The sequence below is a fragment of the Buteo buteo genome, chromosome 18 (assembly GCF_964188355.1).
Source record: "Buteo buteo chromosome 18, bButBut1.hap1.1, whole genome shotgun sequence".
Taxonomy (NCBI): Eukaryota; Metazoa; Chordata; class Aves; order Accipitriformes; family Accipitridae; genus Buteo; species Buteo buteo.
Window position 1 is genome coordinate 11,517,638 of NC_134188.1, and position 15,556 is coordinate 11,533,193.

A 15,556-nucleotide genomic window follows, 5' to 3' on the forward strand; every position below is an offset into this window, starting at 1 on the left:
AGCCCACACACAGGAACAACAGCACTAGGGATAAGTGCTTTCCCAGAGATGTCATATCTCATGGTGCTCGTTCACGACAGAGCCTGTTTCCAAAAAGACATACGACTGGCTCCTTCTCCCACAAGGAATGTGCCAGCCCTGAAAGCTGTTGCTGGTCCTGACCTTCCCATAGTAGCCCATACACAGGAACAACAGTACTGGGGATCTGTGCTTTCCCAGAGATGTCATATCTCATGGTGCTCGGTCTCGGCAGAGCCTGTTTCCGAAAAAGCAAACGTCTGGCTATTCCTTTTACGAGGAATGTGCCAGCCCTGAAAGCTGTTGCTGGTGTTTACCTTCCCGTGGCGACATACTCACAATAGCAACAGCACTAGGGATAAGTGCTTTCCCAGAGATGTCATGTCTCATGGTGCTCGGTCTCGGCAGAGCCTGTTTCCGAAAAGGCAAACGACTGGCTCCTTCTCCCACAAGGAATGTGCCAGCCCTGAAAGCTGTTGCTGGTCTTCACCTTCCCTTGGCATCCTACTCACATGCACAACAGCACTGGGGATCTGTGCTTTCCCAGAGATGTCATATCTCATGGTGCTCGTTCTCGGCAGAGCCTGTTTCCGAAAAGACATACGACCGGCTCCTTCTCCCACAAGGAATGTGCCAGCCCTGAAAGCGGTTGCTGGTCTTCACCTTCCCTTGGTAGCCCACACACAGGAATAACAGCACTAGGGATCTGTGCTTTCCCAGAGATGTCATATCTCATGGTGCTCGTGCTCGGCAGAGCCTGTTTCCGAAAAGGCAAACGTCTGGCTATTCCTCCTACGAGGAAGGAGACAGCCCTGAAAGCTGTTGCTGGTCTTCACCTTCCCGTGGTAGCCCACACACAGGAACAACAGCACTAGGGATAAGTGCTTACCCAGAGATGTCATATCTCATGGTGCTCGTTCTCGGCAGAGCCTGTTTCCGAAAAGACATACGACCGGCTCCTTCTCCCACAAGGAATGTGCCAGCCCTGAAAGCTGTTGCTGGTGTTTACCTTCCCTTGGTAGCCCACACACAGGAATAACAGCACTAGGGATCTGTGCTTTCCCAGAGATGTCATATCTCATGGTGCTCGTCCTCGGCAGAGCCTGTTTCCGAAAAGGCAAACGTCTGGCTATTCCTCCTACGAGGAAGGAGACAGCCCTGAAAGCTGTTGCTGGTCTTCACCTTCCCGTGGTAGCCCACACACAGGAACAACAGCACTAGGGATAAGTGCTTTCCCAGAGATGTCATATCTCATGGTGCTCGTTCACGACAGAGCCTGTTTCCGAAAAGACATACGACTGGCTCCTTCTCCCACAAGGAATGTGCCAGCCCTGAAAGCTGTTGCTGGTCCTGACCTTCCCATAGTAGCCCATACACAGGAACAACAGCACTGGGGATCTGTGCTTTCCCAGAGATGTCATATCTCATGGTGCTCGTTCTCGGCAGAGCCTGTTTCCGAAAAGACATACGACCGGCTCCTTCTCCCACAAGGAATGTGCCAGCCCTGAAAGCGGTTGCTGGTCTTCACCTTCCCGTGGTAGCCCACACACAGGAATAACAGCACTAGGGATCTGTGCTTTCCCAGAGATGTCATATCTCATGGTGCTCGTTCTCGGCAGAGCCTGTTTCCGAAAAGGCAAACGTCTGGCTATTCCTCCTACGAGGAAGGAGACAGCCCTGAAAGCTGTTGCTGGTCTTCACCTTCCCGTGGTAGCCCACACACAGGAACAACAGCACTAGGGATAAGTGCTTTCCCAGAGATGTCATATCTCATGGTGCTTGTTCTCGGCAGAGCCTGTTTCCGAAAAAGCAAACGTCTGGCTATTCCTTTTACGAGGAATGTGCCAGCCCTGAAAGCTGTTGCTGGTCTTTACCTTCCCGTGGCGACATACTCACAATAGCAACAGCACTAGGGATAAGTGCTTTCCCAGAGATGTCATGTCTCATGGTGCTCGGTCTCGGCAGAGCCTGTTTCCGAAAAGGCAAACGACTGGCTCCTTCTCCCACAAGGAATGTGCCAGCCCTGAAAGCTGTTGCTGGTCTTCACCTTCCCTTGGCATCCTACTCACATGCACAACAGCACTGGGGATCTGTGCTTTCCCAGAGATGTCATATCTCATGGTGCTCGTTCTCGGCAGAGCCTGTTTCCGAAAAGACATACGACCGGCTCCTTCTCCCACAAGGAATGTGCCAGCCCTGAAAGCGGTTGCTGGTCTTCACCTTCCCTTGGTAGCCCACACACAGGAATAACAGCACTAGGGATCTGTGCTTTCCCAGAGATGTCATATCTCATGGTGCTCGTGCTCGGCAGAGCCTGTTTCCGAAAAGGCAAACGTCTGGCTATTCCTCCTACGAGGAAGGAGACAGCCCTGAAAGCTGTTGCTGGTCTTCACCTTCCCGTGGTAGCCCACACACAGGAACAACAGCACTAGGGATAAGTGCTTTCCCAGAGATGTCATATCTCATGGTGCTCGTTCTCGGCAGAGCCTGTTTCCGAAAAGACATACGACCGGCTCCTTCTCCCACAAGGAATGTGCCAGCCCTGAAAGCGGTTGCTGGTCTTCACCTTCCCTTGGTAGCCCACACACAGGAATAACAGCACTAGGGATCTGTGCTTTCCCAGAGATGTCATATCTCATGGTGCTCGTCCTCGGCAGAGCCTGTTTCCGAAAAGGCAAACGTCTGGCTATTCCTCCTACGAGGAAGGAGACAGCCCTGAAAGCTGTTGCTGGTCTTCACCTTCCCATGGTAGCCCACACACAGGAACAACAGCACTAGGGATAAGTGCTTTCCCAGAGATGTCATATCTCATGGTGCTCGTTCACGACAGAGCCTGTTTCCGAAAAGACATACGACTGGCTCCTTCTCCCACAAGGAATGTGCCAGCCCTGAAAGCGGTTGCTGGTCTTCACCTTCTAGTGGTAGCCCACACACAGGAATAACAGCACTAGGGATCTGTGCTTTCCCAGAGATGTCATATCTCATGGTGCTCGTCCTCGGCAGAGCCTGTTTCCGAAAAGGCAAACGTCTGGCTATTCCTGCTACGAGGAATGTGCAAGCCCTGAAAGCTGTTGCTGGTCTTCACCTTCCCGTGGTAGCCCACACACAGGAACAACAGCACTAGGGATAAGTGCTTTCCCAGAGATGTCATATCTCATGGTGCTCGTTCTCGGCAGAGCCTGTTTCCGAAAAGACATACGACCGGCTCCTTCTCCCACAAGGAATGTGCCAGCCCTGAAAGCGGTTGCTGGTCTTCACCTTCCCTTGGTAGCCACACACAGGAATAACAGCACTAGGGATCTGTGCTTTCCCAGAGATGTCATATCTCATGGTGCTCGTCCTCGGCAGAGCCTGTTTCCGAAAAGGCAAACGTCTGGCTATTCCTCCTACGAGGAAGGAGACAGCCCTGAAAGCTGTTGCTGGTCTTCACCTTCCCGTGGTAGCCCACACACAGGAACAACAGCACTAGGGATAAGTGCTTTCCCAGAGATGTCATATCTCATGGTGCTCGTTCACGACAGAGCCTGTTTCCAAAAAGACATACGACTGGCTCCTTCTCCCACAAGGAATGTGCCAGCCCTGAAAGCTGTTGCTGGTCCTGACCTTCCCATAGTAGCCCATACACAGGAACAACAGTACTGGGGATCTGTGCTTTCCCAGAGATGTCATATCTCATGGTGCTCGGTCTCGGCAGAGCCTGTTTCCGAAAAGGCAAACGTCTGGCTATTCCTCCTACGAGGAAGGAGACAGCCCTGTAAGCTGTTGCTGGTGTTTACCTTCCCTTGGTGACCTACTGACAGGCACAACAGCACTGGGGATCTGTGCTTTCCCAGAGATGTCATATCTCATGGTGCTCGTTCTCGGCAGAGCCTGTTTCCGAAAAGACATACGACCGGCTCCTTCTCCCACAAGGAATGTGCCAGCCCTGAAAGCGGTTGCTGGTCTTCACCTTCCCTTGGTAGCCCACACACAGGAATAACAGCACTAGGGATCTGTGCTTTCCCAGAGATGTCATATCTCATGGTGCTCGTCCTCGGCAGAGCCTGTTTCCGAAAAGGCAAACGTCTGGCTATTCCTGCTACGAGGAATGTGCAAGCCCTGAAAGCTGTTGCTGGTCTTCACCTTCCCGTGGTAGCCCACACACAGGAACAACAGCACTAGGGATAAGTGCTTTCCCAGAGATGTCATATGTCATGGTGCTCGTTCTCGGCAGAGCCTGTTTCCGAAAAGACATACGACTGGCTCCTACTCCCACAAGGAATGTGCCAGCCCTGAAAGCTGTTGCTGGTCCTGACCTTCCCATAGTAGCCCATACACAGGAACAACAGTACTGGGGATCTGTGCTTTCCCACAAATGTCATGTGTCATGGTGCTCGGTCTCGGCAGAGCCTGTTTCCGAAAAGGCAAACGTCTGGCTATTCCTCCTACGAGGAAGGAGACAGCCCTGAAAGCTGTTGCTGGTGTTTACCTTCCCTTGGTGACCTACTGACAGGCACAACAGCACTGGGGATCTGTGCTTTCCCAGAGATGTCATACCTCATGGTGCTCGTTCTCGGCAGAGCCTGTTTCCGAAAAGACATACGACCGGCTCCTTCTCCCACAAGGAATGTGCCAGCCCTGAAAGCGGTTGCTGGTCTTCACCTTCCCGTGGTAGCCCACACACAGGAATAACAGCACTAGGGATCTGTGCTTTCCCAGAGATGTCATATCTCATGGTGCTCGTTCTCGGCAGAGCCTGTTTCCGAAAAGGCAAACGTCTGGCTATTCCTCCTACGAGGAAGGAGACAGCCCTGAAAGCTGTTGCTGGTCTTCACCTTCCCGTGGTAGCCCACACACAGGAACAACAGCACTAGGGATAAGTGCTTTCCCAGAGATGTCATATCTCATGGTGCTTGTTCTCGGCAGAGCCTGTTTCCGAAAAAGCAAACGTCTGGCTATTCCTTTTACGAGGAATGTGCCAGCCCTGAAAGCTGTTGCTGGTGTTTACCTTCCCGTGGCGACATACTCACAATAGCAACAGCACTAGGGATAAGTGCTTTCCCAGAGATGTCATGTCTCATGGTGCTCGGTCTCGGCAGAGCCTGTTTCCGAAAAGGCAAACGACTGGCTCCTTCTCCCACAAGGAATGTGCCAGCCCTGAAAGCTGTTGCTGGTCTTCACCTTCCCTTGGCATCCTACTCACATGCACAACAGCACTGGGGATCTGTGCTTTCCCAGAGATGTCATATCTCATGGTGCTCGTTCTCGGCAGAGCCTGTTTCCGAAAAGACATACGACCGGCTCCTTCTCCCACAAGGAATGTGCCAGCCCTGAAAGCGGTTGCTGGTCTTCACCTTCCCTTGGTAGCCCACACACAGGAATAAAAGCACTAGGGATCTGTGCTTTCCCAGAGATGTCATATCTCATGGTGCTCGTGCTCGGCAGAGCCTGTTTCCGAAAAGGCAAACGTCTGGCTATTCCTCCTACGAGGAAGGAGACAGCCCTGAAAGCTGTTGCTGGTCTTCACCTTCCCGTGGTAGCCCACACACAGGAACAACAGCACTAGGGATAAGTGCTTACCCAGAGATGTCATATCTCATGGTGCTCGTTCTCGGCAGAGCCTGTTTCCGAAAAGACATACGACCGGCTCCTTCTCCCACAAGGAATGTGCCAGCCCTGAAAGCTGTTGCTGGTGTTTACCTTCCCTTGGTAGCCCACACACAGGAATAACAGCACTAGGGATCTGTGCTTTCCCAGAGATGTCATATCTCATGGTGCTCGTCCTCGGCAGAGCCTGTTTCCGAAAAGGCAAACGTCTGGCTATTCCTCCTACGAGGAAGGAGACAGCCCTGAAAGCTGTTGCTGGTCTTCACCTTCCCGTGGTAGCCCACACACAGGAACAACAGCACTAGGGATAAGTGCTTTCCCAGAGATGTCATATCTCATGGTGCTCGTTCACGACAGAGCCTGTTTCCGAAAAGACATACGACTGGCTCCTTCTCCCACAAGGAATGTGCCAGCCCTGAAAGCTGTTGCTGGTCCTGACCTTCCCATAGTAGCCCATACACAGGAACAACAGCACTGGGGATCTGTGCTTTCCCAGAGATGTCATATCTCATGGTGCTCGTTCTCGGCAGAGCCTGTTTCCGAAAAGACATACGACCGGCTCCTTCTCCCACAAGGAATGTGCCAGCCCTGAAAGCTGTTGCTGGTCTTCACCTTCCCTTGGCATCCTACTCACATGCACAACAGCACTGGGGATCTGTGCTTTCCCAGAGATGTCATATCTCATGGTGCTCGTTCTCGGCAGAGCCTGTTTCCGAAAAGACATACGACCGGCTCCTTCTCCCACAAGGAATGTGCCAGCCCTGAAAGCGGTTGCTGGTCTTCACCTTCCCGTGGTAGCCCACACACAGGAACAACAGCACTAGGGATAAGTGCTTTCCCAGAGATGTCATATCTCATGGTGCTCGTTCACGACAGAGCCTGTTTCCGAAAAGACATACGACTGGCTCCTTCTCCCACAAGGAATGTGCCAGCCCTGAAAGCTGTTGCTGGTCCTGACCTTCCCATAGTAGCCCATACACAGGAACAACAGTACTGGGGATCTGTGCTTTCCCACAAATGTCATGTGTCATGGTGCTCGGTCTCGGCAGAGCCTGTTTCCGAAAAGGCAAACGTCTGGCTATTCCTCCTACGAGGAAGGAGACAGCCCTGTAAGCTGTTGCTGGTGTTTACCTTCCCTTGGTGACCTACTGACAGGCACAACAGCACTGGGGATCTGTGCTTTCCCAGAGATGTCATATCTCATGGTGCTCGTTCTCGGCAGAGCCTGTTTCCGAAAAGACATACGACCGGCTCCTTCTCCCACAAGGAATGTGACAGCCCTGAAAGCGGTTGCTGGTCTTCACCTTCCCTTGGTAGCCCACACACAGGAATAACAGCACTAGGGATCTGTGCTTTCCCAGAGATGTCATATCTCATGGTGCTCGTCCTCGGCAGAGCCTGTTTCCGAAAAGACATACGACTGGCTATTCCTCCTACGAGGAAGGAGACAGCCCTGAAAGCTGTTGCTGGTCTTCACCTTCCCGTGGTAGCCCACACACAGGAACAACAGCACTAGGGATAAGTGCTTACCCAGAGATGTCATATCTCATGGTGCTCGTTCACGACAGAGCCTGTTTCCGAAAAGACATACGACTGGCTCCTTCTCCCACAAGGAATGTGCCAGCCCTGAAAGCTGTTGCTGGTCCTGACCTTCCCATAGTAGCCCATACACAGGAACAACAGTACTGGGGATCTGTGCTTTCCCACAAATGTCATGTGTCATGGTGCTCGGTCTCGGCAGAGCCTGTTTCCGAAAAGGCAAACGTCTGGCTATTCCTCCTACGAGGAAGGAGACAGCCCTGTAAGCTGTTGCTGGTGTTTACCTTCCCTTGGTGACCTACTCACAGGCACAACAACACTGGGGATCTGTGCTTTCCCAGAGATGTCATATCTCATGGTGCTCGTCCTCGGCAGAGCCTGTTTCTGAAAAGGCAAACGACTGGCTCCTTCTCCCACAAGGAATGTGCCAGCCCTGAAAGCTGTTGCTGGTGTTTACCTTCCCTTGGTAGCCCACACACAGGAATAACAGCACTAGGGATCTGTGCTTTCCCAGAGATGTCATATCTCATGGTGCTCGTCCTCGGCAGAGCCTGTTTCCGAAAAGGCAAACGTCTGGCTATTCCTCCTACGAGGAAGGAGACAGCCCTAAAAGCTGTTGCTGGTCTTCACCTTCCCGTGGTAGCCCACACACAGGAACAACAGCACTAGGGATAAGTGCTTTCCCAGAGATGTCATATCTCATGGTGCTTGTTCTCGGCAGAGCCTGTTTCCGAAAAAGCAAACGTCTGGCTATTCCTTTTACGAGGAATGTGCCAGCCCTGAAAGCTGTTGCTGGTCTTTACCTTCCCGTGGCGACATACTCACAATAGCAACAGCACTAGGGATAAGTGCTTTCCCAGAGATGTCATGTCTCATGGTGCTCGGTCTCGGCAGAGCCTGTTTCCGAAAAGGCAAACGACTGGCTCCTTCTCCCACAAGGAATGTGCCAGCCCTGAAAGCTGTTGCTGGTCTTCACCTTCCCTTGGCATCCTACTCACATGCACAACAGCACTGGGGATCTGTGCTTTCCCAGAGATGTCATATCTCATGGTGCTCGTTCTCGGCAGAGCCTGTTTCCGAAAAGACATACGACCGGCTCCTTCTCCCACAAGGAATGTGCCAGCCCTGAAAGCGGTTGCTGGTCTTCACCTTCCCTTGGTAGCCCACACACAGGAATAACAGCACTAGGGATCTGTGCTTTCCCAGAGATGTCATATCTCATGGTGCTCGTCCTCGGCAGAGCCTGTTTCCGAAAAGGCAAACGTCTGGCTATTCCTCCTACGAGGAAGGAGACAGCCCTGAAAGCTGTTGCTGGTCTTCACCTTCCCGTGGTAGCCCACACACAGGAACAACAGCACTAGGGATAAGTGCTTTCCCAGAGATGTCATATCTCATGGTGCTCGTTCTCGGCAGAGCCTGTTTCCGAAAAGACATACGACCGGCTCCTTCTCCCACAAGGAATGTGCCAGCCCTGAAAGCGGTTGCTGGTCTTCACCTTCCCTTGGTAGCCCACACACAGGAATAACAGCACTAGGGATCTGTGCTTTCCCAGAGATGTCATATCTCATGGTGCTCGTCCTCGGCAGAGCCTGTTTCCGAAAAGACATACGACCGGCTCCTTCTCCCACAAGGAATGTGCCAGCCCTGAAAGCGGTTGCTGGTCTTCACCTTCCCTTGGTAGCCCACACACAGGAATAACAGCACTAGGGATCTGTGCTTTCCCAGAGATGTCATATCTCATGGTGCTCGTCCTCGGCAGAGCCTGTTTCCGAAAAGGCAAACGTCTGGCTATTCCTCCTACGAGGAAGGAGACAGCCCTAAAAGCTGTTGCTGGTCTTCACCTTCCCGTGGTAGCCCACACACAGGAACAACAGCACTAGGGATAAGTGCTTTCCCAGAGATGTCATATCTCATGGTGCTTGTTCTCGGCAGAGCCTGTTTCCGAAAAAGCAAACGTCTGGCTATTCCTTTTACGAGGAATGTGCCAGCCCTGAAAGCTGTTGCTGGTCTTTACCTTCCCGTGGCGACATACTCACAATAGCAACAGCACTAGGGATAAGTGCTTTCCCAGAGATGTCATGTCTCATGGTGCTCGGTCTCGGCAGAGCCTGTTTCCGAAAAGGCAAACGACTGGCTCCTTCTCCCACAAGGAATGTGCCAGCCCTGAAAGCTGTTGCTGGTCTTCACCTTCCCTTGGCATCCTACTCACATGCACAACAGCACTGGGGATCTGTGCTTTCCCAGAGATGTCATATCTCATGGTGCTCGTTCTCGGCAGAGCCTGTTTCCGAAAAGACATACGACCGGCTCCTTCTCCCACAAGGAATGTGCCAGCCCTGAAAGCGGTTGCTGGTCTTCACCTTCCCTTGGTAGCCCACACACAGGAATAACAGCACTAGGGATCTGTGCTTTCCCAGAGATGTCATATCTCATGGTGCTCGTCCTCGGCAGAGCCTGTTTCCGAAAAGGCAAACGTCTGGCTATTCCTCCTACGAGGAAGGAGACAGCCCTGAAAGCTGTTGCTGGTCTTCACCTTCCCGTGGTAGCCCACACACAGGAACAACAGCACTAGGGATAAGTGCTTTCCCAGAGATGTCATATCTCATGGTGCTCGTTCTCGGCAGAGCCTGTTTCCGAAAAGACATACGACCGGCTCCTTCTCCCACAAGGAATGTGCCAGCCCTGAAAGCGGTTGCTGGTCTTCACCTTCCCTTGGTAGCCCACACACAGGAATAACAGCACTAGGGATCTGTGCTTTCCCAGAGATGTCATATCTCATGGTGCTCGTGCTCGGCAGAGCCTGTTTCCGAAAAGGCAAACGTCTGGCTATTCCTCCTACGAGGAAGGAGACAGCCCTGAAAGCTGTTGCTGGTCTTCACCTTCCCGTGGTAGCCCACACACAGGAACAACAGCACTAGGGATAAGTGCTTTCCCAGAGATGTCATATCTCATGGTGCTCGTTCTCGGCAGAGCCTGTTTCCGAAAAGACATACGACCGGCTCCTTCTCCCACAAGGAATGTGCCAGCCCTGAAAGCGGTTGCTGGTCTTCACCTTCCCTTGGTAGCCCACACACAGGAATAACAGCACTAGGGATCTGTGCTTTCCCAGAGATGTCATATCTCATGGTGCTCGTCCTCGGCAGAGCCTGTTTCCGAAAAGGCAAACGTCTGGCTATTCCTCCTACGAGGAAGGAGACAGCCCTGAAAGCTGTTGCTGGTCTTCACCTTCCCATGGTAGCCCACACACAGGAACAACAGCACTAGGGATAAGTGCTTTCCCAGAGATGTCATATCTCATGGTGCTCGTTCACGACAGAGCCTGTTTCCGAAAAGACATACGACTGGCTCCTTCTCCCACAAGGAATGTGCCAGCCCTGAAAGCGGTTGCTGGTCTTCACCTTCTAGTGGTAGCCCACACACAGGAATAACAGCACTAGGGATCTGTGCTTTCCCAGAGATGTCATATCTCATGGTGCTCGTCCTCGGCAGAGCCTGTTTCCGAAAAGGCAAACGTCTGGCTATTCCTGCTACGAGGAATGTGCAAGCCCTGAAAGCTGTTGCTGGTCTTCACCTTCCCGTGGTAGCCCACACACAGGAACAACAGCACTAGGGATAAGTGCTTTCCCAGAGATGTCATATCTCATGGTGCTCGTTCTCGGCAGAGCCTGTTTCCGAAAAGACATACGACCGGCTCCTTCTCCCACAAGGAATGTGCCAGCCCTGAAAGCGGTTGCTGGTCTTCACCTTCCCTTGGTAGCCACACACAGGAATAACAGCACTAGGGATCTGTGCTTTCCCAGAGATGTCATATCTCATGGTGCTCGTCCTCGGCAGAGCCTGTTTCCGAAAAGGCAAACGTCTGGCTATTCCTCCTACGAGGAAGGAGACAGCCCTGAAAGCTGTTGCTGGTCTTCACCTTCCCGTGGTAGCCCACACACAGGAACAACAGCACTAGGGATAAGTGCTTTCCCAGAGATGTCATATCTCATGGTGCTCGTTCACGACAGAGCCTGTTTCCAAAAAGACATACGACTGGCTCCTTCTCCCACAAGGAATGTGCCAGCCCTGAAAGCTGTTGCTGGTCCTGACCTTCCCATAGTAGCCCATACACAGGAACAACAGTACTGGGGATCTGTGCTTTCCCAGAGATGTCATATCTCATGGTGCTCGGTCTCGGCAGAGCCTGTTTCCGAAAAGGCAAACGTCTGGCTATTCCTCCTACGAGGAAGGAGACAGCCCTGTAAGCTGTTGCTGGTGTTTACCTTCCCTTGGTGACCTACTGACAGGCACAACAGCACTGGGGATCTGTGCTTTCCCAGAGATGTCATATCTCATGGTGCTCGTTCTCGGCAGAGCCTGTTTCCGAAAAGACATACGACCGGCTCCTTCTCCCACAAGGAATGTGCCAGCCCTGAAAGCGGTTGCTGGTCTTCACCTTCCCTTGGTAGCCCACACACAGGAATAACAGCACTAGGGATCTGTGCTTTCCCAGAGATGTCATATCTCATGGTGCTCGTCCTCGGCAGAGCCTGTTTCCGAAAAGGCAAACGTCTGGCTATTCCTGCTACGAGGAATGTGCAAGCCCTGAAAGCTGTTGCTGGTCTTCACCTTCCCGTGGTAGCCCACACACAGGAACAACAGCACTAGGGATAAGTGCTTTCCCAGAGATGTCATATGTCATGGTGCTCGTTCTCGGCAGAGCCTGTTTCCGAAAAGACATACGACTGGCTCCTACTCCCACAAGGAATGTGCCAGCCCTGAAAGCTGTTGCTGGTCCTGACCTTCCCATAGTAGCCCATACACAGGAACAACAGTACTGGGGATCTGTGCTTTCCCACAAATGTCATGTGTCATGGTGCTCGGTCTCGGCAGAGCCTGTTTCCGAAAAGGCAAACGTCTGGCTATTCCTCCTACGAGGAAGGAGACAGCCCTGAAAGCTGTTGCTGGTGTTTACCTTCCCTTGGTGACCTACTGACAGGCACAACAGCACTGGGGATCTGTGCTTTCCCAGAGATGTCATACCTCATGGTGCTCGTTCTCGGCAGAGCCTGTTTCCGAAAAGACATACGACCGGCTCCTTCTCCCACAAGGAATGTGCCAGCCCTGAAAGCGGTTGCTGGTCTTCACCTTCCCGTGGTAGCCCACACACAGGAATAACAGCACTAGGGATCTGTGCTTTCCCAGAGATGTCATATCTCATGGTGCTCGTTCTCGGCAGAGCCTGTTTCCGAAAAGGCAAACGTCTGGCTATTCCTCCTACGAGGAAGGAGACAGCCCTGAAAGCTGTTGCTGGTCTTCACCTTCCCGTGGTAGCCCACACACAGGAACAACAGCACTAGGGATAAGTGCTTTCCCAGAGATGTCATATCTCATGGTGCTTGTTCTCGGCAGAGCCTGTTTCCGAAAAAGCAAACGTCTGGCTATTCCTTTTACGAGGAATGTGCCAGCCCTGAAAGCTGTTGCTGGTGTTTACCTTCCCGTGGCGACATACTCACAATAGCAACAGCACTAGGGATAAGTGCTTTCCCAGAGATGTCATGTCTCATGGTGCTCGGTCTCGGCAGAGCCTGTTTCCGAAAAGGCAAACGACTGGCTCCTTCTCCCACAAGGAATGTGCCAGCCCTGAAAGCTGTTGCTGGTCTTCACCTTCCCTTGGCATCCTACTCACATGCACAACAGCACTGGGGATCTGTGCTTTCCCAGAGATGTCATATCTCATGGTGCTCGTTCTCGGCAGAGCCTGTTTCCGAAAAGACATACGACCGGCTCCTTCTCCCACAAGGAATGTGCCAGCCCTGAAAGCGGTTGCTGGTCTTCACCTTCCCTTGGTAGCCCACACACAGGAATAAAAGCACTAGGGATCTGTGCTTTCCCAGAGATGTCATATCTCATGGTGCTCGTGCTCGGCAGAGCCTGTTTCCGAAAAGGCAAACGTCTGGCTATTCCTCCTACGAGGAAGGAGACAGCCCTGAAAGCTGTTGCTGGTCTTCACCTTCCCGTGGTAGCCCACACACAGGAACAACAGCACTAGGGATAAGTGCTTACCCAGAGATGTCATATCTCATGGTGCTCGTTCTCGGCAGAGCCTGTTTCCGAAAAGACATACGACCGGCTCCTTCTCCCACAAGGAATGTGCCAGCCCTGAAAGCTGTTGCTGGTGTTTACCTTCCCTTGGTAGCCCACACACAGGAATAACAGCACTAGGGATCTGTGCTTTCCCAGAGATGTCATATCTCATGGTGCTCATCCTCGGCAGAGCCTGTTTCCGAAAAGGCAAACGTCTGGCTATTCCTCCTACGAGGAAGGAGACAGCCCTGAAAGCTGTTGCTGGTCTTCACCTTCCCGTGGTAGCCCACACACAGGAACAACAGCACTAGGGATAAGTGCTTTCCCAGAGATGTCATATCTCATGGTGCTCGTTCACGACAGAGCCTGTTTCCGAAAAGACATACGACTGGCTCCTTCTCCCACAAGGAATGTGCCAGCCCTGAAAGCTGTTGCTGGTCCTGACCTTCCCATAGTAGCCCATACACAGGAACAACAGCACTGGGGATCTGTGCTTTCCCAGAGATGTCATATCTCATGGTGCTCGTTCTCGGCAGAGCCTGTTTCCGAAAAGACATACGACCGGCTCCTTCTCCCACAAGGAATGTGCCAGCCCTGAAAGCTGTTGCTGGTCTTCACCTTCCCTTGGCATCCTACTCACATGCACAACAGCACTGGGGATCTGTGCTTTCCCAGAGATGTCATATCTCATGGTGCTCGTTCTCGGCAGAGCCTGTTTCCGAAAAGACATACGACCGGCTCCTTCTCCCACAAGGAATGTGCCAGCCCTGAAAGCGGTTGCTGGTCTTCACCTTCCCGTGGTAGCCCACACACAGGAACAACAGCACTAGGGATAAGTGCTTTCCCAGAGATGTCATATCTCATGGTGCTCGTTCACGACAGAGCCTGTTTCCGAAAAGACATACGACTGGCTCCTTCTCCCACAAGGAATGTGCCAGCCCTGAAAGCTGTTGCTGGTCCTGACCTTCCCATAGTAGCCCATACACAGGAACAACAGTACTGGGGATCTGTGCTTTCCCACAAATGTCATGTGTCATGGTGCTCGGTCTCGGCAGAGCCTGTTTCCGAAAAGGCAAACGTCTGGCTATTCCTCCTACGAGGAAGGAGACAGCCCTGTAAGCTGTTGCTGGTGTTTACCTTCCCTTGGTGACCTACTGACAGGCACAACAGCACTGGGGATCTGTGCTTTCCCAGAGATGTCATATCTCATGGTGCTCGTTCTCGGCAGAGCCTGTTTCCGAAAAGACATACGACCGGCTCCTTCTCCCACAAGGAATGTGACAGCCCTGAAAGCGGTTGCTGGTCTTCACCTTCCCTTGGTAGCCCACACACAGGAATAACAGCACTAGGGATCTGTGCTTTCCCAGAGATGTCATATCTCATGGTGCTCGTCCTCGGCAGAGCCTGTTTCCGAAAAGACATACGACTGGCTATTCCTCCTACGAGGAAGGAGACAGCCCTGAAAGCTGTTGCTGGTCTTCACCTTCCCGTGGTAGCCCACACACAGGAACAACAGCACTAGGGATAAGTGCTTACCCAGAGATGTCATATCTCATGGTGCTCGTTCACGACAGAGCCTGTTTCCGAAAAGACATACGACTGGCTCCTTCTCCCACAAGGAATGTGCCAGCCCTGAAAGCTGTTGCTGGTCCTGACCTTCCCATAGTAGCCCATACACAGGAACAACAGTACTGGGGATCTGTGCTTTCCCACAAATGTCATGTGTCATGGTGCTCGGTCTCGGCAGAGCCTGTTTCCGAAAAGGCAAACGTCTGGCTATTCCTCCTACGAGGAAGGAGACAGCCCTGTAAGCTGTTGCTGGTGTTTACCTTCCCTTGGTGACCTACTCACAGGCACAACAACACTGGGGATCTGTGCTTTCCCAGAGATGTCATATCTCATGGTGCTCGTCCTCGGCAGAGCCTGTTTCTGAAAAGGCAAACGACTGGCTCCTTCTCCCACAAGGAATGTGCCAGCCCTGAAAGCTGTTGCTGGTGTTTACCTTCCCTTGGTAGCCCACACACAGGAATAACAGCACTAGGGATCTGTGCTTTCCCAGAGATGTCATATCTCATGGTGCTCGTCCTCGGCAGAGCCTGTTTCCGAAAAGGCAAACGTCTGGCTATTCCTCCTACGAGGAAGGAGACAGCCCTAAAAGCTGTTGCTGGTCTTCACCTTCCCGTGGTAGCCCACACACAGGAACAACAGCACTAGGGATAAGTGCTTTCCCAGAGATGTCATATCTCATGGTGCTTGTTCTCGGCAGAGCCTGTTTCCGAAAAAGCAAACGTCTGGCTATTCCTTTTACGAGGAATGTGCCAGCCCTGAAAGCTGTTGCTGGTCTTTA